Source organism: Stegostoma tigrinum, unplaced genomic scaffold (assembly GCF_030684315.1).
Source record: "Stegostoma tigrinum isolate sSteTig4 unplaced genomic scaffold, sSteTig4.hap1 scaffold_98, whole genome shotgun sequence".
NCBI classification, from domain to species: domain Eukaryota; kingdom Metazoa; phylum Chordata; class Chondrichthyes; order Orectolobiformes; family Stegostomatidae; genus Stegostoma; species Stegostoma tigrinum.
In genome coordinates this window covers 129,960-151,939 of record NW_026728821.1, presented here as the reverse complement: position 1 = coordinate 151,939, position 21,980 = coordinate 129,960, and the positions used below count along the sequence as shown (strand labels likewise).

Here is a 21,980-nt window from a genome sequence, read left to right as displayed (position 1 = left end):
AAAAAGTTTGAAGACCGAGGCTGCAAAAACTCCAATTTGTTGTATCACGGCTCTACTGCCTAGTTATTGACTTTAGCAGTATAATCCACGTTCAACTGTAAGTAGCTGTCTGAGTTTGTCACTGTAGTTTGCTTCATAACAGATAAACTCCACACTTTGTTTCAATAAAGCTGACAGTTGGTTCACAAATTAGTTCTGCTGCCAAGTCCGTTCCTGTTTGAAAAGGGGTGTAGATCACATATAAATAGACAATGAAAAATATCAATCCAGGCTCTGAGCAAAATTCTACTCTCTCGCCACTGACTCCATCCCTGCCCCTGGGAACTGGCAGGTAACACACTGGTCACAGTCGCGGTGCAATATTTCATCCCAAGATGAGCTTCCAACCACATTACTCACCCCCACACTCATTATCACAAAGTCCACATACAATTTCAACCTCAACAGCATCTCAGTTCATCTGCTGCTGAAACTCTCATCCATTCCTTTGCTACCTCTCGACTTAACTCCCCAAACACACTCCCGGCCGGCTTCTTAATACTACTTCCCTGAAATCTTGAAATGATCCAAAAATCTGCTGCCCATGTGTTTATTCTCACCGATTTTAACATCTTCAAGTTTTGCCATCCTGTGCTCACTAACATAAACATTTTCTGAGTGGCAAAGCACCAAGGTTTTGAAAATCATATCCTTATTTTGAAATTTTGTCTTCACACCTCGTTCCTTTGATAGTCCGTCCAGCTGCAAACCCCTCTGAGATATATCTGAAGAAGGGTCACTGGACACAAAACAATAATGTTGCTCTCTCTCCACAAGCACTGCCAGATAAGCTGAGTTTCTCATCAATTTCTGCTTGTGTTACTAAGTTCAAACATCTACTGTTCTTTTGCTTTTTCCTTCAAGACATTTGTTCTCCCTGACTTCCAACCTCCAGTAGATTTCTGGTTTTACCTCTCCCACCTTTTTCATGTTTTCAGTTTCCAAGGCCATAAGCTCTTGAATTTACTCCCTAAACATCCCGGTTTTCAAAGTCCCTTTGTTCGTTCAGGATATTCCTTGAAACCTACTTCTTTGGCCAGTTTTGGGTCACTTGTCCTAATAAGTGACTGGTATCAAATATTGTTTTGTCACAACCTTGTGTAATATGTCAGATCATTGGATTGAATCAAAAATGTGAAAACATTTAAATTGTTCTTTTGGAAAACATCACTGTTCTTTCACGATCATTTGGTAACTCCTTACCGAACATCGTTACAAGTGCAACTTCACTGCATGACTTGCACTGGTTCACAAAGGCCAAACAACAAATTCTCCAGATGTAACTGAGGATTCGCAATAGTTACTGATACCTTTGGAGAGTGATCCAAAGTCCATGTATCAGGATATGGTGAATGAATAGACAATAGACAATAGGTGCTGGAGCAGGCCATTCAGCCCTTCGAGCCAGCACCACCATTCATTACGATCATGGCTGATCATCCACAATCAGTATCCTGTTCCTGCCTTATCCCCACAACCCTTGATTCCACTATCTTTAAGAGCTCTATCTATCTCTTTCTTGAAAGTATCCAGAGAGTTGGCCTCCACTGCCTTCTGGGCAGTGTATTCCATATATCCACCGCTCTCTGGGTGAAGACGTTTTTTCTCAACTCAGCTCTAAATGGCCTATCCCTTATTTTAAAACTGTGTCTTCTGGTTCTGGACTCACCCATCAGCAGAAACATGCTTCCTGCCTCCACAGTGTCCAATCCCTTAATAATCTTATACGTCTCAATCAGATCCCCTCTCATCCTTCTAAACTCAAGTGTATACAAGCCCAGTCGCTCCAATCTTTCAACATATGATAGTCCCGCCATTCCAGGAATAGACCTCGTGAACCTATGCTGCACTCCCTCAATAGCCAGAATGCCCTTCCTCAAATTTGGAGATCAAAACAGCACACAATACTCCAGGTATAGTCTCACCAGGGCCCTGTACAGCTGCAGAAGGACCTCTTTGCTCCTGTACTCAATTCCTCTTGTTATGAAGGCCAGCATGCTATAAGCTTTCTTCACTGCTTGCTGGGCCTGCATGCTTGCTTTGATTGACTGATGTACAAGAACACCGAGATCTCGTTGTACTTCCCCTTTACGGAAATTGACTCCATTGAGGTAGTAATCTGCCTTCCTGTTCTTGCCACCAAAGTGTATAACCACACATTTATCCACATTAAACTGCATCTGCCACGCATCCGTCTACTCACCTAGCTTGTCCAACTCACCCTGTATTCTCATAACATCCTCCTCACATTTCACACTTCCACCCAATTTTGTGTCATCAGCAAATTTGCTAATATTACTTCTAATGCCTTCGTCTATATCATTAATATATATCGTAAACAGCTGTGGTCCCAGCACTGAACCTTGTGGTACCCCACCGGTCACTGCCTGCCATTCTGAAAGGGACCCATTTATCACTACACTTTGCTTCATGTCAGCCAGCCAATTTTCAATCCAACTCAGTACTTTGCCCCCAATACCATGTGCCCTAATTTTGTTCACCAATCTCCTATGCGGGACTTTATCGAAGGCTTTCTGAAAGTCCAGGTACACTATATTCACTGGTTCTCCCTTATCCATCTTCATATGGACATGATGCAGAGCTTGTTGGGTAATATAAGCTCAGGAACAGAACAGCGATGGCTTCCTTCTGACTCGAGAGGGTCTCACATTACTTTTTAATTGAAAAATGCTCAGGTTCATTTATAGTTCTTCATGGAGAATGAATTGTTGAACTTATTCAGCTGCATGTGTACAATAAATTTCTTCAGATGTGAGGTCAAAGAAATTCAAAACTATTCCTCATCCTCCCACCGACTTTCTCTCACTGTTAAGGTGCCGACTCATGGACCTAGGGGATCCAGGTACATGATTATTTGAAGTTTACATCCCATTTAGACAGTGGTTAAACAGTCTTTTGGCACGGCAGCCTTCATTGCTCGATTGTTTCAGTTTCGGAGTTGGGAAGTCATATTGATGTTGCACAGGATGTTGATGAGACCTCTTCTGGAATACAGTGTGCGGTTTCTGTCACACAATTACAGGAGGCATATTATGAAGCTGGCGAGTGTAAAGAAGAAGTTTACCAGGATGTTGCCTGGTACGGAAGCTTTGATTTATAAAGAAAGGTTGGATAGATATTGACTTTTCTCGCTGGTGCTCAGGAGGTTGAGAGGCGGCCTGTTAGAAGTTCATAAAATAATGAGACATGTAGATAGTATGAATTGTGGTTTTCATTTCCCAAGGATGGGAGATTTCAAGTCTAGGGGATGTTTTTAAGTTGCGAGGAGATAATTTAGTAAAAATGGATATGTGAGGCAGAACTTTGCAATGACTGTGAATAAAACAATGGCAAGTTCCAGCAGAGAAACAGGTGGCAAAGAAACAGGTGACAGTGAAGCAGGCACGTGAGGGCTAATGTGTTTCGTTTGCCAGTGACATTCACCGCTTCACAAAGTGGGGAACATTGAAGTGCAGCAGTGACGGTGATTATTTTGCAGGATATTCACCTTGCAAATGGTTTTTCCGCCAGTATCCCTGATTACATCGCAATCGACAGGATGAAAGCTGCAGCAAGACGTGTGGAGCCAGTGGAGTAATTGATACGGCATCTGATTTTGAATTGGAAGATTGGAATATTGTATTCTCTCTCACTCGACTGAAGTTGACAGCTTTTCTACCCTTGCAAATTGACAGACGCTTCCGAAGAGGAATGTCTGCCCAGCGCTGTTTTTGTCAGGTTCCCAGCAGTGGAAGTGATTGGATCGCTGGCTTTTGGAAATTGAAAATTGAAATTGAAAGGTAAATGAGTAACATGAGTGTGGGGCTACTTCAGCTCACTGTCTATTTCATATCCCAACTCATGGCAACGGTACCCATTGTCAGGAGAAACCGCTTGTGTTCCACATAAAGCTGCCTTTTGTGGGGAAACCTTGTGTACAGCGGGAGAAGCGGGTAGAACAGTGTGTGTATAATATTACAAAGATTGACACTGAGACACATATTAAACAGTAAAGTTAACAAGTAAAGTTGTAAACTTGCTCACCCAGCTGGCTTGTTTTCATTCAGACTTTTCGTCACCATGCGAGGTAACATCATGAGTGAGACTTCCGAAGAAGCGATGTTGTTCTCCTCCACTTGGAATTTATACTGCCCGGTCTGTTCCAGCAACTTCTGTCATTGTGCATTCTGTTCTGTATGGGTTGCATATGGGGTTCAATTCTATATGTTTGCCAACTGCATTATGGATTAAGAACCATGCCTCTAGGAATTCCCATGTGTGTCTGTGTTTGGATTGCACTTCTACAGTTATGTTGTCCCAGTTAAACTGATGGCCTTCATTATCCGGGTGTACTGATATTAGGGAAAGTTTGTCATATCATTTTGCTGCCAGCTGATGTTCATGCATACTGATGGCTAGTTTCCTTTCTGTCTGTCTGATATAATGTTTGTGGCAATCGTTGCACGGTATTTTGTAAACAATGTTAGTTCTGCATGTCGTGGGTATGGTGTCTTTAATCCTGGAGAATGTTTGTCGTAGCATGGCTTTGGGCTTGTGTGCTACCGTAATTCCTAGTGGTCATAGAAGTTGTCAGTTCTGATATGTTCCTGATGTGTGGCAGTGTGTCCAGTGTGTTCGGGCATAATGTGTCCTCTTCGTGTTGCTGTTTAGTCAGTACCTTTGGATGAAATTGCAGGGATATCCATTCAGAGCGAAGATTTTGTATTGGTGTTCTTCCTCTTTCTGCATAGTTCTGGGTCATTGCAATGAGTGGTGGCCCGTTTAAATAGTGTCCTGACACAGCTTAGTTTGTGCAGCACTGACCTGAGTTAGTTGCCAAATTAAAAGTATCCGAGCCCCTCGAGGCACTGACCCGAGTTGTGATGTGCAAAGGACAACACACGAAGGAGGATCCTTGTGTGATTGATCCAATGTGATCTGTATACCAGTGTAAACAGTGAGGACTAGTCTTCAGCACCCACATTGAGCCTGGCTCCATTTGGCCTCCAGTCACCTCTCACAAACTACCATTGCCCTTCACTTTTCCTGACCTCCCCTCTGTTCTTGTTTTAAACTTATTGCATGCCAGGCAGTTTCAGCTGGCATTGCTGCTGTGGAACTGTAACATGGAATGAATCGATTTTGACTGAGCAGTCTCGTAATTCTGCTTCTAAAGATCAGTCAATATTTCGTATTTATAACTGTAAATGATAACCATTAACAGGCTATGACAGTGAACGCACTGATTTGTAATCATTGGACTAGCAGGAAAGATTTGTTTATGTCACTCAGGACACTATCTGATTCAGCCTTGCATTCTCCCATCCTTCTGCATGTGATGCCGCTCTGCTGTGTTTTGGTTTTGTTACGTCTTGATTGTAATCATCTCCAGTTATCTAATACTTTGTCATTTCTAATACATGAGACTCTCTTCCTGCACCTGCATTTCTGGCTCCATAGCTCAGTGGTTAGAGCACTGGTCTTGTAAACCAGGGGCCGTGAGTTCAAGTCTCACTGGGGCCTTTGGTAATTTTTCTACATCTTCTGCTTCCAAGATTGAAAGGTGCCCTGAAAAGATTATCTGAAATTATGACTATATCATTTCCTCCACAGGCCAGAAATGTCCCTGAAATTCCACGTTCCTGTTCGCCCTTCCACGTGTTTGAGGCGGACCATTCGGAATGGCAGGAAGCAGCTGGTGAGAGTGATGTTTGGTCGGAAGAGCGAGGTGAAGCAGTATAAACTGCAGAGTGGCAGATGAACAATGGGGGAGGAGCACAAACCCCGGGCAGCCGCCGAATGCTCCCTTTTGTTGCTGTCAACAGGTTCCTGGTTACAAAGACAACACTCACTCTGAATCGGCCAGAATCAGCCCAGTGAGAGTTTCCTTCAGTCTAAAAGGACAAGGATGGGCAATGAAATTTCAAATTAAGACTGTGATTTCACAAGAAGAGCAATTGTCTTTTGCCAGTTTTACTTTTCCAAAACAAAGTCTGGGACATGCATTGTGGAGACACAGAAAGAGTCTTATTCCACCCACTGCAGAGACATCCATGTCACAAGAAGCCAGCTCTCCTGAACCCAGGGCCACCTCCCTTCGAGCCTTTCCACTTCTTGTCTGTTCCCAAGTATCCGATCGTGCCAGAGCCGAGATTCTACTTGTATTCCTGATCTTTACACTGAATTCTGACTATTTCGATGTCTCAGATCAGCTAATGACACCGAGAGCATCAGAATCAATCTCCCCGTGCCTAAAAGAAGGGAAAGGTGCCTTGCCTTATTCTGCTCAATCAGAAAGTTGATCCTTTGCTTTCCCTTGAGTCTGAATCACAAAGTGTGATGAAAGATTTACGAAGCTGGAGACTGGGTTCGCTGTTTTGTTTCCTTTCCACATTTCCAACGACCAGCTGGCAACTTTGGAGCCGCTTATAATGTTGGGGGTGGGTAGTGATGGGGTTTGGTAGTTTGATTAAGCTGATAGCAAAAATTTCTTTCAATTGACTAAGGTCAGTAAACAGATACTTTCATTTAAGGACAGTTGAAAGAGACATAGTTGCATTGACATAGCGCTTATCATCCCCAATGAGGAAGCCAGGTTACTGTGAGCAGACATGGTTTAAAACTTGACTCATTTTCCTCCGAATGTGATATAAAGTCAGGAGTCACACGATATCAGGTCACAGACGAACAGGTTTATCTGAAATCAGGAGCTTTCAGAGTGTGGCTCCTTCCTCAGGTGAAGTGGATGCATGTAATATATTCACAGCAAAGACGCTTTCGATCATAATCTGAAATTGATTTCATAAAGAGCCGCCTCCATGTTCTACCAAACATTAAAAATGAAACACATGTCAAAGGCAATAAAGCCTCACACAGGATTCGAACCTGCAACTTCTTGCACTGACGACATCTAGCTGAAGTGACAATCAGACCACGAGACTAATGACCCAGTCTGATGAAGTCCCACTTAACAATAAATCAGATGCCACTCACGCAGTGGTAGTGTCCCTACCTCAGATGTGGGCGACCAGAGGCGAAGCTCTAGCTGCTCCAGAGGTGTGTTATAACATATCTGAACATGTTGATTGGACAATTATTCCCCATTGCTTCAGGCAGTGAAAACCACAAAGAGCATCTTCTCGTTCTGTCTCCCTGTTCCTGGGACGGTTCTATTTGTCCCTTCCGCTGGGACAGGGTTCACCCCATTGGCAGATGCATCAAATAATTTCCCTCCATGGGCAGGTAGTGCTGGAAGATGGTATATGCTCTACCGCTCCCTTTCAAGCACTGGAAGAGGGATGGAGCAGAGCTGTGGAATCAGGCTTCTGCAGCAAGTAATAAATGACAATTTGAACTTCTGTCGAATGACATTTATCAGAGACGGACAGAAGCTTGGAGAGCTGCTGTGAAAGAGAGAAGACAAAACTGGAGATTAGTCCCTTCAACAACTTAAAAGGGGATCTTTCTTTGCAGCCTGTTTGGTGTTCAAAATTTGTCTGCACACAACAACCCTGCAAATAACACCTTTGCAATGCGGGAGTCTTTTCCTTTGCTGCATCCAGAGCAGGAGTTAATGTCTGACACCAACAGTCCCAGATTAACAGAACCTGAGTGAAACACTCACTCACTGATGGACGTCCCCAACGGTCCTGAGTTGCGGGGCTGCAGACAGTACAATGCAGAAGGGAGGGTTCAAAATGAGCCATTGTTTCTCTCCCACCGCTCCCTCTCAGAGACAGGGAGAGTGATGTCATCAATCCATGGCCATTCAGCCCATCAAGCCACAGTGTCCCAAAACCACTTGTATTTCTCAGTGATATATCTCCCTAATGGTGGTGTCTGCACCATAATGCTCACAGAACCCCTACAAAGTGGAAACAGATCCTGCATCCCAACAAGTCCACACTGCACCTCAAAGCATCCCACCAACCCCACTCCTCCCATAACCCACGCATCGCCAAACACTACGGGGAACTTAGCCCGGCCAGTCCACTGAACCTGCACATCTCTGGACTGTGGGAGGAAACGAGAACAACTTCAGGAAGCCGGAAGAGTTTGCAAACTCCACATAGACTATCTCCGGAAGGCAGAATTGAAGCAGGGTCTGTGGCGCTGTGAGGCAGCAGTGCTAACCACTGAACCATTGTGCCTTCCCATGCTGTCTCACACTGCTGATCCTCCAAATATTCACATCTGAAACGGCATGGGGTATTACTGGCAGAAATGAAAAAATAGCTGCACTTGATGTGCTTCAACTTCCTCAGTTTATTCCCATCTCAGATAAGAGGTTTTACAGTTCAGTTTAGGGCAGACAACAGAGAAAGCAGAAGACCTTCATAAGTATGTCACCTCCCCTCTGCAAGCTTGGCCAGTGTATCAATATGAGATATTTATTTCAGGCACATGAAGCTATGGGAAACAGAGAACTGATCAAAACACAGGATGCGGGACAGAGCGCAATATGCCTGTAGCAAAAGGCAGAGAATGGTTTCGAGTTTTCGATCTCTGGAGTATGGGCCCAGCATGCTCCCGCTGCATCACTCTGTTGCTCTAGCTCATGACTTTTTCAACAAGTATTTAGCTTTTCAACTGTTGTGTGGCATGTACCTGAAAGAATGATGTCAAAAGATCTTCACTGTTGTTCTGTAATCTTCTGTGGCTTAGGCATGTCACCTTTGTGTAAGTATTACCTTTGTCTAAGTTCCCACATTCTGTTGGTCGAGCTGTCATTCCACTCAGAATCACAAAATTTGTCAAAATGCAGACGGAGACCATGTAGCTCGCCTTAGCTGTGGGTGCGTCGGGTCTCCACAATAAGTACATGAGTGTCTGTTTTAATATCACTCTCCTGCCTTCTACCTGTAACTCTGCACATTGTGGCTTTTCACAGAACCATCAAATTCCATTTTGTGTGGCATGAATCTGCCTCTTTGTTGCAGTCAGGCAGGGATTTACAGGTCCACTTAGTTGTTGTATAAAAATGTGCTATGTCATGTAATTCTTACTTCTTTTCGTCATGACTTTACACCTCTGCCTAATTGATCTCGATCTTTACAGGCATGTGAGCATTTTTATCCTGGGAGTTCTCCTGTTCATACCATTCACAACTTGGAAAGCTTTACTCAGACCAGTTTACTGTTCTCCAAGAAGAACTATATCAACTTTCCAATCTATCTTTCTTGATGACATTCTTCACACGCGTCAGTGTTCACGCAAACCTGTTCAGCACTGTCTCCAGTCACTTTGCCTCACAGCTTCCTGAACTTTCACACATACATAATTGACCATTAATTAAGGGTAGAATTCATTCTGATGATTGGCCTTGGACCTAACTGTCAACTTTTCTCCTTCTCCTCTGCTGCCTGACCTGCTGCATTCCTCCAGTTCCACACTGCAACAATTCTGTCTCCAGTGTTTGCAGTTCGTGCGATCTCCAGAATCATTCAGATTGCGGAGCACACATTCGGAAACACTCTTGTGCTTTGAACAAGTGTTTCTCTGTGCTGGGTTCACAATGACGTTAGAGCAGCTTCGTTTCTCACAAAGCTGGTTGAGTGATTCAGTGAATGTCAAGAGAAGAAATCTGGGCTCGTCCGGGATTTGAACCCGGGATCTCTCGCATGTCAGTGGCATATTAGACCGAAAGCGAGAATCATACCCCTAGACCAACGAGCCATCGAACAGAGGAACACCTCTTTCAGAGTGAGGTACATCCCACTTTGTTCAGGGAATTCAAAGCAGCAAAGACTTTCAAGAATATTTTATTTCTCAATCTGTCTCCCTGTTCCTGAGACGGTGCTGTTTGCCTGTTCTCCTGGCACCGGGTTCTCTCTATTGAGTGAATATTATACAATTTGTTTCCAATTGGATCACAGAAAGTTTTGAAAGATTTGTGAAGCAGGAGATTCTGTTGCTGTTTTGTTTTATTTCCATGTTACCACCTTCCAAGTGAATTTTGTTTCTAAAGTTTTGTTGCAATCTTCAGGCTTCATCATGCCTGGGGCTGAGGGAATTCAGATTTGTGGAGATATTCAAAAGGCCAGGATTGTTCTGTTTCAAGCAAAGAGGGTCAAATGGAGATTTCATGGCAGTAGACAATGAGAAACTGTTTCCACAGGTGAGGATCAGTAAACAGGTAAATAGGATTTTAGAACATGAAGCATAAAGAGAACTGCACTTAGAGAGGACTTTTCACCACCAGTGAAGATGTCTGTTGACTACATGTAGGGCTTGTTTAAAACTTGCTTCCTTCTTCCCCGTGCACAATGTATTCACTGCAAACACTCTCAGGGATCTCAGTCTGAAATTGATCTCATTGAAATCAGACCTCATCATTTTGATGTGTTTTGAGCTGCTTCCCATAAGTCCATGCAAATGAAATAAATATCTCATATTGATGCATGGGCCAAGTTTACGCAAATGAGGTGACACGTGTCTGAAGGCCTGAATGGCCTCCTCATGTTCTGTCTCGGCCTGCGATGGTCTGATTTGTTAAACCAGTTCTCTGAGATCGCAGGAATAAAGTGCTGAATTTGAAAAACATCAGCTGTAGTGTTTTACATGCAATGGATACCCTGCAGTAATTCCCCATGCTGTTTAAGGAAGCAGTGTCCTTCAGGTGAAATGAGAAGTTGTGAGTGACCAAAGGATCGGAGACAACATCACGTCACAGATACAGATCACCGTTATTAGGACAGATATTACCGATTGTGGATAACCATGGAGAGAGACAAGTGACAGAGAATCTCCGTGCACTCGATGGGCCAAACGTCTTCTTCCTGTACGGGAATGACGCCATGGGTGTATGACGTCAGTCTCTGTCGCTGTGATGTGGCGATGCCGGTGAAAAGTGTCACTTAACCTGATGGAGGAGCGGCGCTGTGAAAGTTTGTGATTTCACATAAACCTGTTGGACTAGAACTTGGTGTCGTGTGACTTCTGATTTTGTTCACTGTCTCTGTGACAGAGCAGGCGAGGGAGACACAATGGCTCATTTTTAACCCTCCCTTGAACTGCCTGCAGCTCCGCAGCTCAGGGACGTTGGGGATGACTCTCAGTGAGTGAGTGTTTCACTTGGATTCTCTTAATTAGGAACTGTTGGTGTCAGATATTAACTCCTGCCCGGCCATAACAAAGAAACTGACGTCCGCATTGCAAAAGACTTTCTGCAAGATTGCTGTATGAAGTCGAATCCTGAAAACCAAACACGCTGCAAAGAAATGTCCTGTATTAAGTTTCTAAAGGGAATAGTCTCCAGTGTCAACTTCTCTCTTTTCTAGCAGCTCTGTATCTTTCTCTTTGTCTCTGATTAATGTCACTTGATGGAAGTTTCCAATCGTGGTTTATAATTTCATGACGTCTGATTCTGCCTCTTCTGCTTTTCACCTTTCCTGTGTTCAAGAAGGAGCCGCAAAACATATACCATTCCCAAGCACTGCCTGTCCGTGGGGGGAAATGGTTTGATCCATCTGCCATTGAAGGTAGCCCGGTGCTCGGGGAAAGGAGCAAACAGCAGCAGCCTGGGAGCAGGGGCAGAATGGGAAAAAGCCGTTCATTGTTGCTTTCACTGCCTGAACTGAGATTTTTTTTTAAATGTAAGCAGCTTGTTCAAAGATGCTATTACTCACCTCTGGAGCAGATAGAACTTGAAAGCTGTCTCCAACATCCAAAGGTCATTCATTGTATGACAGTCAACTAGATTACGGCAGAAAGCTGATGCTCGATGAAACTGTTCATTGGTGTAGAGGTGTGAGGGTCGTTGATGAGGATTTCAGAGGTCCCACGTTTAAATCCCACTTGAGCCCTTGTTATCTGCAGCAGTGTCCTCTCTTCGCTGTTTGACATCTTCTCGCGAAAATCTTTGGGAGTGTGCGAATGTGGTTCATTATGAAATCTAAGACCGTCTGAGATGCCAATGGGCCTTTGCAGTGTCAGTCTCACTTTCGGAGAAGAGGGAATCGAACTGTTACTGCGCCTGGTCAGTGGAAAGAATTTCTCACCATCAGCTCAACCAAACTACCCAATGCCAACCATAACATGAAAAACAACACAAAATCTGTTAGTTGGGAGGCGAAACATGGGAATCAAAACCTGTGCCACAGTGTTGAGGGGGCCAAACCCTAACCACTGGGCCACCAGGGAAAGCATTGTGGCCCTTGCCATCTTTTCTCAATGGCACTGCTTTAGCCTTTTCAGCCTATTGTTCATTTTGGCTGCAGGTCAGTCTCTCTCCCTCTTGGAGGTTTTAATCGTATAGAAAAAGACCATTTGTCCATCTTGTCAGTGTGTGTGTTCAGATCTTTTCTAGTCCCAGTTTCCAGTGTTTCTCCCACTGCTTTTGGTTTTCTTAATTTGAGAGTGCAAATTTCAATGAGATTATCCCTGGAATCAACGAATGGGACTGAAGTTTGAGATGATAAAAATAAGCTAAAGCACCTTGAAGTAATCATCCTCATTTTAAGCCACAGAGGGAGATACAAAGATATATCCTCCGAGAGTGACAGAGGCCTTTGGATTAAAAGTGCTCTGTATCCTCACCGTACACACGGTTCCCTGGCAAAAGGCAGCTTTATGTGGAACACAAGCAGTTACTCTGACAATGGGAGCCATTGCCATGAGCTGAGATATGAAATGGACAGTGAGTTGAAATAGTCCCACACTGAAGTTGCTCATGGTCAACTTTCAATGTCCAAAATGCAGCTATCCAATCACTTCAGCTGCTTGGAATCCAACAAAAAAAACTGCAAAAAGAAAAAAATCTTTGGAAGCAACTGTCTTTTTGCAAATGTGGGAAAGCTGTCAATGTCATTCCAGAGGGGGAAGATACAACATTTCCATTTTCTAATCCAAAGTCAGATGCATTACCAATTACACCCACTGCTCCACACATGTTGCTGCATCTTTCATCCTGTCCACGCGTGATGTTAACAGGGACATCCGCGGAAAGAGCATTCGCAGAATGAATAACCAACTAAGTTAGTTGCTGTCACTGCTTCACTTCAATGTTCTCCACTTGGTGAAGCGGTGAATTTCACTGGCAAATGACACATTTGAGATGTCGCATGCCAGCATCACTGTCACCCGTTTCTCTGCCACATGTTTCACTGCTACAACTTGCCATCGTTTTATTCACAGTCATTGTGATGCTCTGCCTCTCGTATCTTTGTTTTATATTATCTCCTCACAACTTATAAATGGCTTCTAGTCTTCACATGCCCCATACCAGCGAAAAGAAAATTACCATTATTAGTGTCTACACGTCTCGTTATTTTATAAACTTCTGTCAGGTCGCCTCTCAACCTCCGAAGGACTAGAGAAAATAGTCACAGTCTGTCCAATCTTTATTTATAACTCAAACCTTCCACACAGGTAACATCTTGGTAGCCTTCTTGTTAATACTCACTAGCTTAAAAATATGGCTCCTACAACTGTGTGACCGAAACTGCGCACTGTATTCCAGAAGAGGCCTCACCAACGTCCTGTGCAACTTCCGTGACTTCCCAACTCCCAAATTCAAATGACTAAGCAAAGAAGGTAAGTGCGCCAAAAGCCTGTTTAACCACCCTGTCTAAGTGTGCAGTAAACTTCAAAGGTTTCTGTACCTGCACCCCTCGGTCCCTAAACAGGCACCTTAACAGTGAGACAAAGGCTGTGGGGAGGTGGGGAATAGTTTCAAATTTCTTTGACTTCACGTGCAATGAAATTTATTGTACACGTGCAGCTGAATAAGTTCGGCAGTTCATTCTCCGTGAAGCATTATAAATGGAATATATTTTCAATTAAATAGTAAAGTTAGACCCTTTCGATTCGGAAGGGAACTGTCGTGCTTCCCGTTTTACACTGGTGCCTTAAAGATTTAACCACATCCCGATGATTTGAAGTACATTTCATACTTTCTGAGCTCCATCCAAGAAATCCACATACAAGGGTCTGTCTTTTTTTTTGCATTTTGAACCCTCCCTTCCTCTCAGCAGCTCTGTATTTAAATCTGATAACATTTCTAACTAAAGTAGAACGTAACATTCGAACGGCTGAATTCGATAAATCTGATTCCATTTATAGTATTTCACTGACCTGTGCGAGTTTGCAGCAAAGTGAATAAATTGAAATGATCTTCAGAGCCCTTTTCCCCCAATTTAACTCAGTGCAGTCACCCATGTGAGAAATGTCTTTGAGCTGAAAAAAATCACCTTCTTTTCTCTCTCCGAAGATATTCCTTCACATTGTGAATATTTGCAGGTTGTCTGTCAATCGTTGAGTCATTTCACAATGCACAGAACTTTTTTTTGCAAACTTTGGCAGAATTGACTTTCTTCAATACCCTCTTGAAACATGACAAACTGAAGTTGCTCCAAGTGAGGCTTGAACTCAAAGCCTCAGCATTGGCAGACACCTCTATACTGCCAAATAAGTACTACATGCTGACCGATTGTGCCACTGGAGCAGAGCACATCCATGTAGCTCCATATTTTGGATTATACCTTAATGGTTGGCAAATTGCCTGAGGGCTGGGATATGAAATCTTCACTCGTGGGTTCCGAAGATGTTCGAGGAACTTGATTAATTACACAGTGCTAAACTGCATTGAAATGTACATTTTCAAGATTTTCCTCGACTGTCCCCTGAGCCCTTGATGTTTTTGCTCTGCAGAAATCTGTCAATTGCATTCTTGGACAGACTCAATAACTGACCTCCACAGTCTCTGGGGCACCGACTTTCAAAGCTTCAGCTCACCCTGAGTTCTCTCCCCTCAGTCTGCTGTTTGGGGTATGCCCCTGTTGTGGGAAATTAACTTCATTGTGTACCTAGTGTTGCTCCCGGCATGTCCTCTGGCACTGCACCCTTTTTACACTCGCTCAAGTGTTGCCCTGATTGTGCCATGGCTCCGTGTCACAAGGCTCAGGAAAGGAACACAGAGCAATGCCCAGCAAGATACATTTTGTGGGTAAAAAGCAGTTATTCGGCTTTCTGCGTTATTCAGTCCATTTGCGAGTTTTGCATCATTTAGAATTTTGAAACTGCACCTTGTACACCTGTGTGGTTCATTAATATCTATCCTGAGGAGAGGTTGTTGCCAATACTGACTCCTGGGAACAGCACAGTCCACTCTCCTTGAGTCAGTAAAACAATTCCTCACAGATAACATTACATCCCCATGGCAAGGGGCCTTTAGAGCAGATTCCCGACAGTGTGGAAACAGGCACTTTGGCCCAACAAGTCCACACTGCCCCTTGAAGGATCCCTCCCAGACCCATTTCCCCTACCACCCACACCCCCCTGAACTCCACAGGCAATTTAGCATGGCCAATCCACCTAGTCTGCACATCTTCAGACTGTGGGCGGAAACTGGGCCACCTGAAGGAAACCCACACAGACACGGGGAGGATGTGCAAATGCCGCACAGACAGTTTCCCTGAGGCTGGAATCAAACCTGCGTCCCTGGTGCTGTGAAGCTGCAGTGCTAACCACTGAGCCACCATGCTGCCCTCACATGCCCTTTCATGCCACGACACTCTTCATAGAATTTGATTCAGCAACAAGTCACCAAATTCGTTTGCAAAATTCACACAACCGACAGGTCACACACTACACCCGCCATCATCAACTTTCACCATGACTTCATTCAAGGACACGTTCCAATGCTTTTGTGAAGAGTGAATGCATAAGAACGTAACACAAAGGTAACTTGAATTTCACATCTAAAATTGTAAATGAAGAAGAGGCCAGAACTGGGTTTAGAATATCATGTTTAGCACCACAGCTAGAACTTCAGCCCGACAAGTGAGAAATCTACCCCTGAAGCCCCAACATCTACATGGTAACTTGCTCCATGTGCCCAGTTGGAAACCTATGTGAAGGAGCATGCTGTCAGATAGAGCGCCTGTGAGCATCCTCCATTGTTCTATCTAAAACTGCAACAGGAGCTGTCCATTCCAGTTGTGAGAGCAGCGGGGTAAATGTGAGAGACTTGATACTCAGTGTTGTAGCTTCATTCTCACCATCATGACAGCAACGTTTAAGAGGCATTTAAACAGACACATGAACAGTAAGGTAATAGAGAAATATGCAACCATTGGCAGGCAGGTGGGATCAGTTCAGTTCAGAATTGCATTCGGCACAGCCCTATGTTACACTGTTTTCTGTTCCACGTTACTGTTGACAATTCTCTGCTCGAAACAACACCGAAAGATGGAAACATAGGAGCAGGAAGAGGTCATTCAACCTGGCTCCGCTGACTCGCCATTTTTTAACATCATGATGGATCTAAAACTTTGATGATTTTTCCGACCTTATCCTTACAACTCCCGTTGAGAATTTAACAGTTATATATCTCTAAATATATTGAAGGTGATAAATTGAATGAATAACGTGAATGCTATGTTGGATTTCCTGATAATTATGCGGGTATGTTGGATGAGCAGATGTTTCTGGTAGATTTCTTCTCTGAAAATTTGCGTGAAATGGCGAAGTTTCTCTTTCATTTGATGTATGTTCATTGGAAGACAAGTCGGAAGACATAATGGGAGGGGAAATCATGTTCCTTCCCATTATCTCATGTCAACGTCCTAATTCAATTATCTAGTGATACACAGAAGGCGGATTCTACACGTATTGACAGAATGTAAAAAGCAATCAGAAATGTCAAAAATGTGCTAATGCAATGGGATTGCTTTGTGTCGAAGAGGTGAAAAGCTGTTTTGCCCGAGTCACCTTCACGTCACTTGCTGAGGACTGAATAAGTGAGAAGGTGTTTCACTGGAGCTCACGAGCCTCGCTTTCATATTCCTTCTTGTTTAGCTTTCCTTGATCCTTTGCAAAAGAAAGAAAAGAAAATGGAAACAACAATACTTAGTAACCTGGCTTGTCCTTTTTGCAGTTTAATATCCAACGTGGCTTCGACTCAAGAGCATACTTTAGTATTCGTTTCTGTACAAAAGCGCAAGTCAAAAGGTTCAAGCAAGTGTGAGAATTCGAAAACGACAAATCAAGTTGTGAGGTTGTTTGAACCTCGGTGCAGGCATAAGCTGCCACCTGCCTTGTCTTTCTCCTTCACAGTCAATTTTCCCGCATAGCTTTCCAGTCAGGGACCCGAACAAATGTCAGACGGCAGCCAGCTGATTCGGGCACCTGTGTTTGAAAACAAGGAAAAGAAACGCAATAACTTTTACGAAATTCCAAGCTGCTTATTTAGAGTTGCACAAAAGGTAGTTTATGAGCACATTGACAGATCGTAAAAGGCGATCAGAGATGTCAAAGAAATGCTAACAGCATGCGATTGTTTTTTGTTCAAGAAGCAATAAGTTTTCACGCCTGAGCCACCATCACTTCACATCCTGGTGAGTGATGAAACTACATTTTGCTTCACTTGAGCTTCATGTGGCTTGCTTTCCTATCTCTCCTGGTTTAGACTTTCTTGCTCCTCCTTGATATAAAGAAAAAAATGAATGGATGCTATATCAATTGGTAGCTTGTCTTGCATTTCCTCAGTTTCAATGCCAGCATGTCTTTGACTTGAGAGGATACGTTAATGCTCGTGATTCTGCGAGAGCAAGTGTCATGAGGTTGGTCTGAGCTTGTAAATCCCTTCACTCCTGTTGTGGACTGAATAAGTCGCTATTGTGTTCGCTGCTAATAAATGCAAACATGTTTCTCTACTCCAAAATGTGACTGAGGGCTTCTGGTTTAGTTTCATGCACTTTGAGACATGGCAGATTCTGACGGAACTAGGACATACAGAGACTACTTTGAGATGTACTTGACAGAGAGGAATTCGCAGTGCACTGCGACGTGGGACAATTAGGCTTTTCCTTGACTTTGGGCTGGAGCGCTTTTGCACGAAAAGCAAAGGTGACACTACTCCACTACAGAAAGGATTAGGGCACGCTAAATGCACTCTAAAAGCGGTGACCACCTCCGCACATTCATGGCCAGGAAGGAGCGAAATTTAACAAAGATTCACACTGCAATGAAATAGAATGATCCTCCCGACCACAACAAAAGCAGATATGGGCGACTTCATTTAGAGAAAGGTTGGCTGATGAGAACAACAAACGAGAAAGCTCACTCCACGTCCATCCAGGAACCAATCGCTGTAAAAGAGGAACACCACTATTTCCGCCCGGCTTTGAACCGGGAACCTTTCGCGCTGAAGTGCATGTGATAACCACTACACTACAGGAACACAGCCCCGGCTTTGCCCTGCACTCTGGCCTTCCTACAGCATTCAAATTTGCAGCTGTTCAACGCTTCACGTCTCTTTTTACGAACAGATCAAAGTAGTCCAGCATTATTGGCACTATTGAAAAATAAAAGATATCATGTAAACCTGCCCAGAAAATATTCACATGGACGTTGCCGGGGTTGCAGGTTTCGGACCGTACGGCGATGCTGAATAGGTTGGGGCAGTTTTCCCTGGAGGGTCGGGGGCTGAGGGACGACCTGGCGGAAGTTTATAAAAGCATCAGGCATATAGGCAGGATGAGTAGTCAAGGTCTTTATCACACGGTGGGCGAGTCAAAACCTGGAGGGTGTACAATTAAAGTGAGGGGCAGCAATTTAAAAGCGACCTGAGGGCCATTTTTTCTTGCCCAGAAAGTGGTGCATGTATGCATTAAACTGCCAGATGAATTGGTGGAGCCTGGTAAAATTACAACATTTCCAAGGGATCCAAATGTGTGTGTGAATCGGGAGGGTTTAGAGGGATATTGACCAAATGCTGGCAAATGGAGCTGCGTTAATTTAGGATATCTGGTCGATATTGGCGAGGTAGACCGAAGGTTGTCTGCTCTCTCCATTTCCATAATGAAACTGATCCTGTTACGCGATGAAAATGAGGAGCAGATGTTCTGTGCTCACCTGCATTGTGCATTGATTAGAAACAAAACCTTGCCTTCTGTTACTTTCAACTGAAACACAGGTCTTCCCTACCCAGCTTCAGCAGAACAGCCAACCATAATGGCAGCGGTGGGATTCGAACCCACGCCTCCGAGGAGACTGGAACCTGACTCCAGCGCCTTAGACCGCTCGGCCACACGACCACCCATACAGGAGGGACAAATATGATTCTTTCTGATGTTGTTACTGCAAAACAACAAAAGCAAAGGCACAAGGAAAGACTTCAAGGATCCCTGTCTTGTTCATCCATTTTCTTAGCTGCCGGGCAGTGCCTAACTAAAACGTTCTTTTCCCACAAGATGCTGACAACAGCTCGATCAAATCAAAAATCAACAGAAAGCTGAGAGCACCTTGTGACACTCAATTAGGCAACAAATGTAATGTGCCTGGGAGAAAGTGTATACAGTTATGCTTGGATAAAGAAAATATGAACCGCACGGCATTTCTGGAATTTAGACTTTCACGATGGTGAATGATTTCACCCTTTGTTCGAAACTGAACAACTCTGGCGTCAACACATAATGTGAAAACCACCGGGCTACTGGGGAAATGCACCAAGCTGAGCAGATCGTGCACCAGTTCACACCGTGCAGCATACTTAGACTTACACACCAGTTTTGCAGTGTAAGTGGCTGAAAGATAACCCTCTGCCTGAAAAACTGAGCCAGCATTAGAATTCAAGAACGACAAATCACATTGGGAGGCTATTCGAACCTCGGTGCAGCTACGAGCTGCCATCTTGCTTGCCTTTCTCCTTACCCCAACGTTTCTCTGTGCAGCTTTCCAATCCTGGACATGAACTAATTTCAGGTGACAGCCAGCTGATTTGGAAACCGGAGTGGGAGACAAGGAACAGCAACTGAGTAAAATTTACAAAATTCAACGGTGCTTATTTAGAGTTTCACAAAAGGCAGTTTCTGAATGTAAAATATGATCAGAGATGTCACGGTGATACTCACAGCATGCAATTGCTTTTCGTTCAAGAAGTGAAAAGCTCTCGTGCCTGAGTTACCAGCATTTCACATCCTGCTGAATGATTAAGTCAGGGTTAGGGTTGGTGTTCTCTTACTGTTGCTAGTTTCCTTCCCGTTTGTCCAACGTAGTGTTTCTCACAGACTCTGCAGGGGATTTTGTAGATGACATTGGTCCTGTCCATGGTGGGGAGTAGGTCTTTAGTTCGGGTGGTCACTTGTAGGTTTGATGTGGGTTTGTGTGCCACCCTGATGCCCAGTGGCCTTAGATGTCTTGTGGTGAGTTCTGACGTGTTCCTGATGTAGGGTAGTGTGATGAGTGTGTCGGGGGCGTGTAGAATCTTTCTGATGCTGTTCCTGTAGGCATCTCCTGACCCAGTTCTTTGGATATTCATTATCATTGAACAACTGGCTACAAAAAGACACGAACAATGCTCACTCATCTCAATCCACATGGACAAGTAGAACCGCCACTTCAGCTGGGACAACACCAAGATCCTGGGGCAGGCAAAGACGAGAATTCCTGGAAGCATGGCACTGCACGAAGCAGGCTATTAACAAACACATTAACTCAACCCCATATACATTCCACGATGGAGGAAACCCGGAAGTGAGGCAATCCATCGGAACAGACCCAAGAGTTTAAAAACCGGGTGGGAAAACACACCGACACTTCATCAGAAGCTGCACTGAGGATGTTACCAAGCACGGTAATGAAACGTCTGCAGAACAACAAACCAGCTCGGTGAGCCATCCAACCTCAACATAGTCATCATTAGATTCTTAATTCGAGGTATCTTCTCCAATTCAAATGTGACCATCTGCTGTGGCAGGATTTGAACCTGGATCCCCAGTGAGTCCGATTGCAACCAGGAAAAAAAAACACAGATACAAACACATATGCAGACATATGTCAACGTGACCATTGTATCATTTGAGACTCAAGAGGGACAGACAGAGAGAAAGCAGGGAAGGGAGGTAACCCCGTTTCAATGGATTCACCCCCAAAACAACAGATAGCCCACTGGAAAGAGCCACAGGCACAAAGACACAGCCATTACAGACACACATTGAGACAGAAGCACACAGACACAGAGACACACACTGAGACAAACATCTGCATACAGACACTGACACACATACGCACACATACAAACGCTGATACAGAGAGGGAGAAAGGGATGGAACCAGTTGGAGAGAGAAAGTAGAAGTTTACTGCTCCTTCTCAATTGCTCCCTTTTGTTCAAAGTAATGCATTGGTTCCCTCTGCTGGCCGCCGCACGCTAATGCAGAGGGGAAGGTAGCGCGTGAAAACCATCACGGGTTCAGTCAGAGGGAGCGAGCAGCTCACGGCAGCGTCAACAGACGCAGGCGCACACACACAGATTCACGCTGTGCTGGTGTAGAGAGGATTCTAATTATGCTGAAGCTCCTCAGAGTAAAACATGCTCATGTTCAGAAATGTATGTGTTCCCTCGGCAAATGTGGAAATGTTTTGACTTTGGACAGTTTTCCTGACATTATACACATTAAATAGAGTCTTTCTTCTGCAACTGTATCTAGACACGTTTACGTGAGCCGTTTTGTAAGAAGACATGGTTAATTTTATTGCGCTTTCGGCAATTTGTATTGTTTTGTAATCTACTCTCTCAGATCCTAATTGGGAAAAGTATTCACAAGTGAAGGGTATGAGACCAGCAGTGGGCTTGTTCATCTCTCCTTCTGCTCATATTTAAGGGGCAACATCGATCGGCCAAGACTGCTCTGTGTGTACAAAGACATTGTTTAAAGCACGAAACAACTGCAAACTAGGATGCCTTCCTTAAAGATGTTACCCTCGTCCCTCGAAAAAAAAACTCAGTTCATCCCTCTCCCACTGCAACCTCTTGTATCCATCTTCTATCTGCTTCCCCCGTCTCCCTATTTATTTCAGAATCAATTTCCCCTCCCCCATTTCTGAAGAAGTGTCCCGACCCGAAATGTCAAGTTTTCCCTCTCCGCTGGTGCTGCTTGACCTGCTGCGTTCATCGGCTTCACATCGTGTTACCTCAGGTTTTCCGACATCAGCAGTTCCTA

At 44.2% G+C, this 21,980-nt stretch overlaps 3 non-coding genes across 3 annotated transcripts; 1 reads left to right on the top strand and 2 right to left on the bottom strand.

The window, feature by feature from the left end:
- The first annotated feature begins 5,489 nt into the window (after positions 1 to 5,489).
- On the top strand, positions 5,490 to 5,562 carry trnat-ugu (transfer RNA threonine (anticodon UGU)). The gene has a single exon. It is a non-coding gene; the product is annotated as a tRNA-Thr (tRNA).
- Positions 5,563 to 9,624: 4,062 nt separating this feature from the next.
- Positions 9,625 to 9,714, bottom strand: trnar-ucg (transfer RNA arginine (anticodon UCG)). Its single transcript is given in 2 exon segments — positions 9,625 to 9,660; positions 9,679 to 9,714. It is a non-coding gene; the product is annotated as a tRNA-Arg (tRNA).
- A 9,280-nt stretch (positions 9,715 to 18,994) lies between these two features.
- trnal-cag (transfer RNA leucine (anticodon CAG)) lies at positions 18,995 to 19,076 on the bottom strand. Its single transcript has one exon. It is a non-coding gene; the product is annotated as a tRNA-Leu (tRNA).
- Positions 19,077 to 21,980: the final 2,904 nt, after the last annotated feature.